Source organism: Cynocephalus volans, chromosome 2 (assembly GCF_027409185.1).
Source record: "Cynocephalus volans isolate mCynVol1 chromosome 2, mCynVol1.pri, whole genome shotgun sequence".
NCBI lineage: Eukaryota > Metazoa > Chordata > Mammalia > Dermoptera > Cynocephalidae > Cynocephalus > Cynocephalus volans.
This window is the reverse complement of record NC_084461.1, coordinates 61,401,963-61,414,647: the sequence shown is the minus strand read 5'-3', so window position 1 is coordinate 61,414,647 and position 12,685 is coordinate 61,401,963. Positions and strand designations below refer to the sequence as shown.

The following is a 12,685-nucleotide window of genomic DNA, read 5'->3' as shown; positions in this document are numbered from 1 at the left end:
TGGTTATTCTGCAGACTTTCAAGGGACAGAACATTTGTCATGTGAAGTAGATTTTTCCTCTTTATGCATTTATAGGATTGCTGATTAGTGTTTATGAAAGCATGGAGCTTTTTCTTTTATTGGCAATCAGAATGAAAAGTAGAATTCTTAGTGGCTTGCCAGTAATTTCTCAAATATTTGTGAACATATCACAAGGACCCCAAAAGTCATCACATTGAAATTGTAAAGAGATTTGTGTAGCTGGCTCTCCTATGGTTTGTCCTGGTGCTGCCCACCAGGAGGCAGAAGGCCCTGTTTCATGCCTGCTTTGGTACAAAGCCCCACCTCCCCAACTGACTCCCTGCTACATGAAGTTCTGTGACAACCCTCATACCACCCAGTGTCGTTCTTGGGCACCCCCTGAAAGCAAACTTTAATGCTTTTGCCTGTGCATCTCATTAACAACAAGCTGATATCTCCTGGTTCCTCAATGTTCCTATTATTTTGAGTCTTGCATATTGCTTGGCACAAAGTAGGTATTTAACAGATATTTGGTGTATGAAGACCAAATAAATGAATTAATTTATTTATTAATTGAGCATCTCATAGGTGACAAATATTATTGTAGACACTGAGGAAATGGTTCAGATTTAAAAGAAATAAAAATCTCTGCCTCATGGGTCTTACATTCTAGAGGCAGGAAAGCAGTGTGTTTTATTGCATGTGGCCATGGTTCCTGGGTAGAAGGCAAAAACTGAAATCTGGAGTGCAGCAAGTCTTAGTGACTGATTACTGAGGGTCTGTCATGTGCCAGTTGTTATAAGAGAATATGCTATAGATAATATTGATCCCTATCTTAGAGATATGCAAACTGAGGCTCAAAATAGTAAATGACTTTCTCAAGACAATAGCGTTAAGCTGTCAGAGCAGGGATTTGAGTCCAGGACTCTGTGACTTCAGGGACCATATTCCTAGCCACTATATTGCATTGCCTGTCATTTTCTATTGAGTACTAGCAGGTGCATTTATGTGGGGTGAATAGGGGCACTGATGAAATTTGGGATCATCCGTTCACTCCCTCTAACTTGGTCATGGACTAACACTATCAAGTAGACTCCTCACTTAAAACCAAGCTTTTACTCTGTATCTACTTAATTGCCTTAAGCTGTCTAGCCCTTGGATTAATTCCTATTTGGCTATAGACGCAAATCTCAAGGCAATGCCTGGACCCTATGTTCTGGAGCTGTTTAACATGCTTATAAAATACCAATTTCCACTATAAGAGTAAGGAAAAAATGAAGAAGCTCAGCAATCCACCCACACCACCTGAAAACCAGTGGCAACCCAACTGTCCAGCAGCAGATGAATGGATAAGCCCAATGTGGCATATACACAATGAACTATTATTCAGGAAAAAAAGAAATGTTATTCAGCCTTAAAAAGGAAGGGAATTCTGTCACAACATAGGTAAACTTTGAAAACCTTATGGTAAGTGAAATAAGCCAGTCACAGAGGACAAATACTGTATGATTCCACTTACATGAGGTGTTTAAAGTAGTCAAATTCGTCGAGACAGAAAGTAGAATGGCAATTGCCAGGGGCTGGGGGAGGGGGAAAGGAGGAGTTGTTTAATGAGTATAGAGTTTTGGTTTTGCAAGATGAAAAAGTTTCAGAGATTGGTTATACAACAATATGAATACACTTAACACTGGACTGTATACTCAAAAATGGTTAAGATGGTAAATTTATGTTTGTGTGTTTTAAAGACTTTTTTTTTAGGGTAGTTTGAGGTTCACAGCAAAACTGGAAGGAAGGCAAACCTACATTGATAAGTCATAATTACTCAAAACCCATAGTTTACCTTAGGTTCACTCTTGGTGTTGAACATTCTATGGGTTTGGACACATGAATAAGGACATGTATCCACCATTGTAGTATCATACAGAGTAGTTTCACTGCCCTAAAAATCCTGTACTCCACCTATTTGTCCCGTGACCCCAACCTGTGGCAACCACTGATCCTTTCACTGTCTCCATAGTTTTGCCTTTTCCAGAATGTCATATAGTTGGAATCATACAGTATGTAGCCTTTTAGGATAGACTTCTTTTACTTAACAATATGCATTTAGGTTTCCTCCATGTCTTTTCATGGCTTGATAACTCATTTCTTTTTAGCATTGAATATTATGCCATTGTCTGGATGTAACCACAGTTTATTCACCTACTTACAATCAATGGCATCTTAGATATGATGAAATATGTCCACTTTTTTTTTTCTTGTTTTTTTTTTTACGGCTGGCCGGTATGGGGATCCAAACCCTTGACCTTGGTGTTATCAGCACTATGCTCTAACAAAGTGAGCTAACTGGTCAGCCTCATTCACCTACTGAAGGACATCTCAGTTGCTTCCAAGTTTTGGCAATTATAAATAAAACTGCTATGAAATCAGTGTGCAACGTTTTGGGTAGACATAAGTTTTCAATATCTTTGACTAAATACAAATGGGCACAATTCCTGGATTGTACGATAAAAAGTATGTTTCATTTTGTCAGAAACTAAAGTGTCCTCCGAAGTGGCTGTACTATTTTGCATTCGCATCAGCAACGAGTGAGAGTTCCTGTTGCTCCGTATCCTCACCAGCATTTAGTATTGTATTATGCGTTTTTTACCACAATAAAAAAAAAAAAAAGAAATCAGTGGCGGCGCCCTCATCATCCTGACTCCCCGAATCAGGATGATGCCCTGAATCCTAGACAGCACTTCTGCATTATCCTTTGAAAAGCATATCTCTGTACTAATATGAGTACAGGAGAATTGTTTTTGTGGGGGAGAGTTGGGAAAGAGAGGCCCTGAGCAGAGGAGAGCCTTCCTTGTATTTAAAGAAGTGGAAAAGGAAATTGTCCAGCCAGGGAGAGCTGTGCGAGGTGAGCTCTCTGGACCAAACTGTGTGCATGCGTGGTAATTACTTCCACGCTGATACTGGGTTACGCGCTGCCTTGTACTGCGCTCTTACGCCATGGTGAAGGGTGGGCCGCCTGCAGGCATCCAGGACACTACCTACTTAACACTCCCCACAAGGTAGATCCATGAGAACTGCTCCCTTCCAGGATGTGTCCCAGAAGCTGCCATCTGGGAGGCAGCCACGACAAGGCACACACAGCCTGCTTCTTCCCTGGGAGCAGGCCTTTGCATCCCAGCTTCTTTTCACCCTGAATAAAGTGTTTTCCATTGCGCCTGGTGGATGCTCCAGCCTTGTGGCTTAGGGCAAGGCACGCCAGCGCTGGGAATGCCAATGTGCTGTTGAGTTGCCCCAGGGGCTCAAGTTTGGTCCACTGTGGTTGGGGGGGTGGGGCAGGGAATAACACATCCCCTCTCTTCCACCAGCTCTGAGGAGGCTGGGTGGGCCCTGGTCCCCACGTGCAGAGGACTTTAGGAAAAGGGGGCAGTTTAAAATATTGAGTTTCCCGCTGGAAGTTAAAACAAGAAGTGAAGCAGCAGGGGTTTTCTTCATTTGACTGACTTAGAACAGCTGCTGATCAGCGTCTTCAGCCCCTGGGTAGCTGCTGCTTCCATCCAAACCAAACTTCCCCTCAATGACTTCATTGAAAGCTGGTTTACATCATGAAGAGAAACTCCATTTATTTATTTGTAATAACTTCAGGATTTTATAGACCCACAAGAGGATGTAATTTAAGAAAACATTAGCAAGCTATTCCAAATACCAAGGTTTTAAAATTTGCTAGGCCAAATAATCATCAATGGAAATATTTCAATATTAAGAGAAGTTGCAACAAAACTTTTTTGAGTAGGGCTTTGGAGGTGAAGAGGTTTTAAAATGTATTTTTTTGGTCAGGACATCCTGGGGTCCTCAGAAAAGACAACTGAATTTCCAGGAACCCATTAGGAACAACATATGACCTAATAGAAGTAGGTCCATCTAATGCCTCCCTTGTGGGGCATTTGCCCTATAAATAACTTAGAAAATACATGGGTTGGTCTACCCTCTAGAGCCTTGCTTTGAACACAGTGTTGGAGGGAATTACATGGTGTTTTTATTAGGTTTTTTAAGACAAAATAATCAAGAGGTTACCAGGAAAGCAGATGAGCTAAGAATGGCCCTCATGGCAAAAATAGGATGTTTTTCAAGTTCCCATTCTATTAGCAATTGTATGTTAGTGATGTTTTTACCTCCTTAAAAAGCCAACATCATAAATCTTTAGAAAATTTTTTGAACCATGTTCAACCTTTCCCTGCTATAGGAAGCATGCAGAATCCAACAGTGGGTGACACAAATATCTCACCCAACAAGCTCTCATCTTGTATCTCCAGGAGATACATGTTGAAAAGGGCAGATGTGCACACATGAACACCTGCTTATCTCACTGTAACTACATGCTTGTAATTACACGTACGACACTTATAAATACACCCACTTGACTGGCCTTCTTGAAGGTATGATCAAATCTGGTTTATGTATATAGCCTCAGGCCAGCATTGGTGCTTAATTGTTAAGTAAGTTTATGGAACATCTACAATGCTGAATACAAACAGTCCTGGACTTTCAGTTGTTCAACTTACTATTTTTCAACTTTACAATAGTACAAAAGCAATATATATTCAGTAGAAACCATGCTTTGAGTATCCATACAACCATTTTACTTTTTACTTTCAGTATATAATTCAATAAATTACATGAGATATTTAATACTTTATTATAAAACAGGTTTTGTGTTATATGAGTGTGCCCAACTGTAGGCTAGCGTAAGTGTTCTGAACATATATAAGATAGGCTAGGCTAAGCTATGATGTTCAGTGGGCTAGGTATATTAAATGCATTTTCAATTTAACGATATTTTCAACTTACAATGGGTTTATTGGGATGCAGCCCCATGGTAGGTCAAGGAGCATCTGTACTGTGTGAAACACAAGCCCAGGAGGAAGGGACAGAATTAACAAAAGTGGGTAGGTCATTCTTAAGCAGCTCAAATCTTATGGAAAGAGTTACTACTTCAGAGGACAATTTAGGATTTTAGCAGTAAAGCTAACATTTAAGTAGCAATTTATAGGTCATAAGATGGTTTCACAGACACTGTCTTATCTGACCCACACAAAAACTTTGAGGGGAATATAATTTTTCCTATTTTTCAAATGTAGAAATTCGAATCAAAGGGGTTAATGGCTTTTTTCAAGGTTATAAGGCAAATGACGGGTGAAGTTGGGTTTTTCATCCCCAGTTTTGGCTCTTGCCCACCATACCTTCCTCTCCCCATGGTTTTTCTCAAGTCAGGACACTGGTAGACATATATCTACTTTTTTTCTTTAACAGCAGCATTATTGAGATATAACTCATATACTACAAAGTCCATGCTTTGAGAGGTTTAATTCAGTGGTTTTTAATATATTCACAAAATTGTGCAATCATCATCTCTATAAAATTTCAAACTTTTTCAACACCGCCCACAAAAACCCATATCCATTAGCAGTCACTCCCCATCTCCCCCTTCCCCAGCCCCTTGCTACCGTTAGTCTACTCTCTGTCTCTGTGGATTTGCTTATCGGAATGTTTTATATAAATGGAATCATACAATATGTGGCCTTTTGTGTCTGGCTTATTTCACTTAACATAACGTCTTCATGGTTACCCATGTTGTAACGTATATAAGAACTTCATTTCTTTTCATTGCAGAATAATATTTCACTGTATGGATATACCACATTTTGTTTATCCATTCATCAATTGATGGATATTTGAGTTGTTCCCACTTTTGGAGTGTTATGAATAATGCTTCTGAGACCATTTGTATACAGGTTTTTGTGTGAAGATATGTCCCCAATTCTCTTGGGTATACGCCCAGGAGTAGAAATTACTGGGTCATATGGTAACTCTATGTTTAACATTTTGAGGAACTGCAAAAGTGTTTTCCAACGTGACTGTACTGTTTTATATTACCACCAGCAATATATGAAAGTGGCAATTTCTTCACATCCTCATTAATACTTGTTATTTTCTGTTTGTTTTTTTTTTTATTACAGTGATGCTGGTGGATATGAAGTGATATCTCATGTGACTTAATTTGCATTTCTCTGATGACTGGCAATGTTGAACATACCTCCATGTGCTTATTGGTCATTTGTATATTCTTTCAAGAGATTTCTCTTCAAATCCTGTGACTATTTTTTAATTGGGTTATTTGTTTTATTTCTTATTGAATTGGAAGAGTTCGTTTTATATTCTAGTTACAAGTCCTATATAAGATATATGATTTCCAAATATTTTATCCCATTCTGTGAATTGTCTTCACTTTCTTGATGGTGTACTTTGAAACACAAACATTTAAATTTTCATGAAGTTCAATTTATCTACTTTTTTCTTTCATCCCTTCTACTTTTTGTGCCACATTTAAGAAACCATTGCCTAATTCAAGGTCATAAAACTTATTCCCATGTATTCTTCTAAGAGTTTTATAGATTTAGTTGTCACATTTAAGTCTCTTGTCTATTTTGAGTTGTTTTTGTATATGGTGTGAAGTAGGGGGATGTGAGTACCCAGTTGTCCCAGCACTATTCATTGAAGACTATTCATTCCCCACTGAATGGTCTTATCACTCTTGTCAAAAATCAATTGGCTATAGATGTATGGGTTTATTTCTGGATTTTTAGTTCTATTCTAGTGATCTATATGTTTCTATTTATCCATTACAACACTATCTTGATTACTGTAGCTTTGTAGTAAATCTTAAAATCAGGAAGTATGAGTTCTCCAACTTTGCTCTTTTTGAAGATTGTTTTGGCCCTTAGCATTTCCATATAAATTTCAGGATCAGCTTTTCAATTTCTGCAAAAAAAAAAAAAAAAAAAAAATGACATCCTTGATTTTGACAGAGGATGCTTTGAATCTGTGGATCAATTTGGGGAGTACTGCCATCTTAACATTTTTAAGTCTCCCCATCCATAAACAGAGGGTGTATTTTAACTTATTTAAGTCTTCTTTATTTGGACAATGTTTCGTGGTTTTCAAATGTCTCTCTCTTTTTTGGGCAAATTTATTCCTAAATATTTTATCTGTTTTGATACTATTATAAATGGAATATTTTTAAATTTCATTTTTTGGATTGTTCAGCATTAATGTAGAGTAATACAATTGATTTTTTATATTAGTCTTTTAAAAAATATTTATTTGTTCATTGTGGTTTTTTTGGTGGCTGGCTGGTAAGGGGGTCCGAACCCTTGACCTTGGTGTTATCAGCACCATGCTCTAACCAACTGAGCTAACTGGCCAGCCCTGTATATTGGTCTTGTATTCTGCAACCTTGATGATTTCACTTACCTCTAGATTTTTTTTGTGGATTCCTTAGGATTTGCTATATACAAGATCATGTTTTCTGTGAATATAGATAGTTTTACTTCTTCTTTTCAAACATGTCTGACTTTTATTTCTTTTTCTTACCTAATTGGCCTGGCTAGAACTTCCAGTACACCACTGAACAGAAGTGATAAGAACAGACATCCTTGTCTTGTGCCTGATCTCTGGGGAAGAGCATTCAGTCTTTGACCAGTAAGTATGATGTTAGTTGTAGGTTTTTCATGTATAGTTTTTATCAGGTTGAGGAAGTACCCTTCTGTCCCTAGTTTGTTGAATATTTTTATCATGAAAAGGTGTAGAATTTTGTCCAATGCTACTTCTGCATACACTGAGATGATGATATGGTATTTGTTCTTTAAGATATTAACATGGGGTATTAAACGGATTTTTTTTTTTTTTTATGTTGAACCAACCTTGCATGCCTGGGATAAATCTCACTTGGTCATGGTGTATAGACCTTTTTATATGTTGCTGAATTCAACTTGCAAGTATTTTTTGAGGATTTTTCATCTATATTCATAAGGGATGTTGATCTTTAGTTTTTTTGTAATGATTTTGGTTTTGGTGTCAGTGTAATACTGTACTCAAGAAATGAGTTGGAAGTTTTCTCTTCTAATTTTTGGAAGACTTTGTGAAGCATTGGTGTTACTCCTTCTTTGAACATTTGCTTGGATTCACCCTTGAAGCCCTCTGGGCCTAGGCTTTTCATTGCAGAAATTTTTTGATTACTAATTCAGTGTCTTTACTTGTTATAGGTTTATTTTGTTTCTTTTTGAGTCCCTTTCAATAGTTGTCTTTCTAGAAATTTGTTCATTTCATCTATGCTATTTAATTTATTGGCATACAATTGTTCATAGTATTTCCTTATAACCCTTTTTTATTTCTGTAAGTTTGGTAGTGATGGCACCTTTTTCATTCTTGATTTTATTAATTTGAGCCTTTTATCTTTTTCCTTTTTTCTCCTTGGTTTCTAGCTAAAGCTTTGTCAATTTTGTTGCTATTTTCAAAGAATCAACTTTCAGTTTCATTTATCTGCTCTATTATTATTCTCTTCTATATTTTATTTATTTCCACACTACTCTTTATTACTTTCTTCCTTTTGCTTGCTTTAGGTTTAGTTTGCACTTATTTTCCTCATTTTTTAAGGGTGAAGATTAGATTATTGACTTGAAATCTTTCCCTTTTTTGAAATAGAATCATTTACAGCTATAAATTTCCTTCTAATCATTGCTCTAGCTGTATCCTGTAAGTTTTGCTATGTGTTACTATTTTTATTCATCTCAGAGTAATTTCTGGTTCCCTTTTGATTTCCTCTTCTTTTTTTAACCTACTGATCATTTAGAAATGTGCTGTTAAATTCCACATATTTAAGAATTTTCCAGATTTCTAATTATATTCCATTGTTGGCCACTTTGTATGATTTCAACCATTTTACACTTATTGAGGTTTGTCTTATGGCTTAACATATGGTATATCCTAGAGAATATTCCATGTACATATCAGAAGAGTAAGTATTCTGCTGTTGTTGAAGGACATGTTCTATAGATATCTATTCGTCTAGTTAGTTTATAATGTTTTTCAAGTATTTTTCTTCTTTTTTAAAAAAAAAACCTTCTGCATAATTATTGTATACAATATCAAAAATTGGATATTAAAATGCCCAACTATTATTGTTCAATTGCCTATTTCTCTCATCAAGTCTATGAGACTTGATGTATTCATGTATTTTGTATTTTGGGGCTCCATTGTTAGGTGCATAAATGTTTATAAGCGTTACATTTCCTACTGGATTTTTCTTTTTTTTTAATCATTTAGACATATTTTTCTTTGATTCTAGTAACAATTTTTGTTTTAAATTATATGTTGTCTGACATTATTGTAGCCACTCCAGTTCTCTTTTGGCACTGTTTGCATTATATCTTTTTCTGTCAATTTGCTTTCACCCTATTTGTGTTTTAAAGTCTAACATGTGTTTCCTGAAGTGAGATTATAGTTGAATTCTAGTTTTGTTTATTTTTTTATTTTATAAATATATTTATGATAGCTGATTTAATGTTTCTATCTAGCAAGTTCAATGTCTGGACTTTCTTCAGAAAAGATGTTGTTAACAGCTTTTCTTTCCTCTGTATGGGCCATGCTTTCTGGGTTTCTTCATGTTTCTCATGAACTTTTGTTGAAAATTATACCTTTTTTTTTTTTTTTTTTTTTTTTTTTTTGTCTTTTTCGTGACCGGCACACAGCCAGTGAGTGCACTGGCCAGTCCTATATAGGATCCGAACCCGCGGCGGGAGCGTCGCCGCGCTCCCAGCGCCGCACTCTCCTGAGTGCGCCATGGGCTCGGCCCAAATTATACCTTTTTAGTAAAAAATTTGCCAACTCCTGAAATCAAATCTTTGTTGTTGAAGTTGTAATTATCATTGCTTCTGCTGGTTGTTTGTTTAGTGACTTTCCTGAACTAATTTTTTTAAATATTTATTTTTGTCATGCATGGCCATTGAAGTCTGCTTTGTTAGCCCAATAGTCTGATGATTGGACAGAAATTTTACTAAATGCCTTAACCAATAAGTCACCCAGACTTTTCCAAAGAGCTCTCTGTATGTTGCAGCATGTCTGTAATGTCCCAGAGAGTAGATTACAACTCTTCCTCAGGCTTCATTTCCTGCTAGTGCAGAGCCTCAAGGTCAGTAATAGGTGAGAGCTTTGGATATTCTCAAGTCTTTTCTTGGCATGTGCACAGCTGTGGGCATGCACACAGCCGGGCATGTGCATGGCCTACTAGATTCCCAGATATGTTGAAGCTTTCCAAACTTCCCTATGAACATCTCATTTACCAGTTTTTCCTTTTAAATTATTTGGGTCAGACTGTTGTTAACTGCAACTGGTAATGCTGTGTCAGGCAGCTGTGATATTAAACAATTATAGCTGATTATTTTCAGCAAATACCCTATGGATATACTGCTTGCACATAGAATGCTCTGAGTCAGGACAAATAAAGACAAGCGCTGAGAATGGAACTTTGAAACAAATTGCCAGACAAGTTAAATAGTGACTATTCTCTGGGGATAGGGCTTTGTGGGAGCTGCAAACCTGTCTCTTTCAGTGGCTGCTAGCCTGCCGGTTTTCACAGTTACTATAGTTTCTAGACTGTTGGCTTTTAAGACTATCACAGAGCTGTGTAGAGGGGGACGGGATTTAGAGTAGGTTAAAAAAAAACAACACTGAGCTAAACCTAGTCAAGGACTGTTCAAGGTTAGGGTTCAACTTCTGGCCCAACTCTTTAGTCAACCAAATAATCACATATCCTTGCTGGCTCTGCTTCCTTTTTTAAAGAACAAGGTTCATGTGTGTTTCAAAAGAAACTATAACTTACAATGCCAAGTTCTGGCAAAGATGTGGAGTAACTGGAACTCTCATCCATTGTTGGTGGGAATGCAAAATAACACAGCTACCTTGGAAAACAGTTTGGCAGTTTTGAATAAAGCCAAACATACGCTTACCATATGATGCAGCAATCTCACTCCCAGGTATTTACCCAAGGGAAATTAAAACTTATGTCCATGCTAAAACCTGTGCGTTCATGTTTATAGTGGTTTTATTCATACCAGTGAAACCTAGGAAAAAAATGTTCTTCAACTGGTGAAAATATAAACAAACTATAGTATGTCCATAGAACGAAATTCTGATAATAAAAAAAAGTAACAAATTACTGACATTCCAATAACATGGATGAACCACACTGCACTATGCTAAATGAAATGAGCCAGACTCAAAAGACTGCATACTGTATGATTTCATTTACATGATGTTCTGGAAAAGGCAGCAGTTGCCCAAGGCTGCAGGTGGGAAAAGAGATTGACTACAAAGGGATATAAAAATATTTGGAGGAGAGGAATGATGTAACTGTTTAACATCTTGATTGTGGATGTGGTTATGTGGTTGCATGTCTCTGACAAAACATGCTGAATTATGCAATAAAAGGGGCAAATTTTATTGTATGTAATTTATACTCTGCTTTATTTTGTTTTTCTTTTAAAAAAAATTTTTTTTTGATTTTTTAATTTTGTTTTTTTAATACCCTAATTTTTAAACAAATTATTGAATGAATGAATAAATACATACATATGTACATACATACATAAAGTAGACAATGTATCAAAAAAAGAAAAGTTCTACTGCTCTCTTCAAGCAAGAAGTCTTGAACCCTGAGGTTCCAGTCATCTCTTGGGCAGCTCCCTCTCTGCAGGAGGCTACTTGGATCTGCTCCCCAGCCTTCCCTCCATTTAACTGTGGACTATTGATGCACAGATATCTCAATCGAAAGTGATCTTAAAACTAGTGCAGTTTAACTTGTGGTTTTGTGCTGGGGTCACCCTCTCCCAAGAACATTTTGCGAGTAACAATCCCATCCTTCAATGTGTGTTGGAGGCAAGAACCCCAGGGAGGGCTTCGGCTCTGTCAGATGCTGAGTGATATTCTAGCATTATTTTAAACCCCCACGGAAACATTGTCACCACGTAATGACTCTGATTCTATCCATGGCTGAAGCTAATTTAAGCTGTTATTACTCTCTCAGTGCCAAGCTTCGGTCATCTTATAGGCAGAGACCTCAATGCAAAGAGGACAGGCCAGAGGACCCGTTAAAGGTGGCTACGTGAAGATGTATGGGATGTAGCATAGAAACTATCAAGTCTTCATCTTTTTTTCCTACAGTACCTTAAAGAGCTCTCTCTGGTATAGTGTAACTGCTGGTTTGGCTCCAACCTTAATATTTATATGGAAAGACAACTAGCTAAAGAGAGGTCAGAAACAGGAAAATAGGTGGCACCAATCAGCAGAGGAACATGGACATATATTAAACATACACCAGGGACACGCTTTCATTCTGTTCTGATTATATGCTGTCTACCCACGGCGTGCTTTCTCAGGGCATGAATCTTGGCCTGTGCTGCCTTCCAGTAGGAAGCTCTGGGAAGATGCTGGGGGCAGCCTGGCTTCCCCTAACTACGAAGACATGTGGATTGACATTGTCAGGCTTCACCCATATCTAACTGTCTTGAACTTTCCTCCAGGAGCAAGATTAGGATTTCTGGTCACCCGCTATTCATGAGGAAGATGAGGAAAAGAAAGCCCTGGGAGACTGTGGTGGAGATGGAGAAACTACAGGTGGATTTCTGAGCTGTCTAAAGTTGCTTTCCCCTCCATGCTTGTCTTGTTCTGTCAGGAGGTCTGACAAAACACTTTGTGTTTTTTCCATACTCTTAGCAACACAAAACCTGGAAGATAGACCTGTGACCCAATGTGTAGGGATTTCTTCCCACCAGCCAGCAAGCAATCAGTTCTGCAG

General features: G+C 37.5%; 1 non-coding gene across 1 annotated transcript; it reads right to left on the bottom strand.

The window, feature by feature from the left end:
• Window positions 1-7,181: 7,181 nt before the first annotated feature.
• On the bottom strand, window positions 7,182-7,256 carry TRNAI-GAU (transfer RNA isoleucine (anticodon GAU)). The gene has a single exon. It is a non-coding gene; the product is annotated as a tRNA-Ile (tRNA).
• Window positions 7,257-12,685: the final 5,429 nt, after the last annotated feature.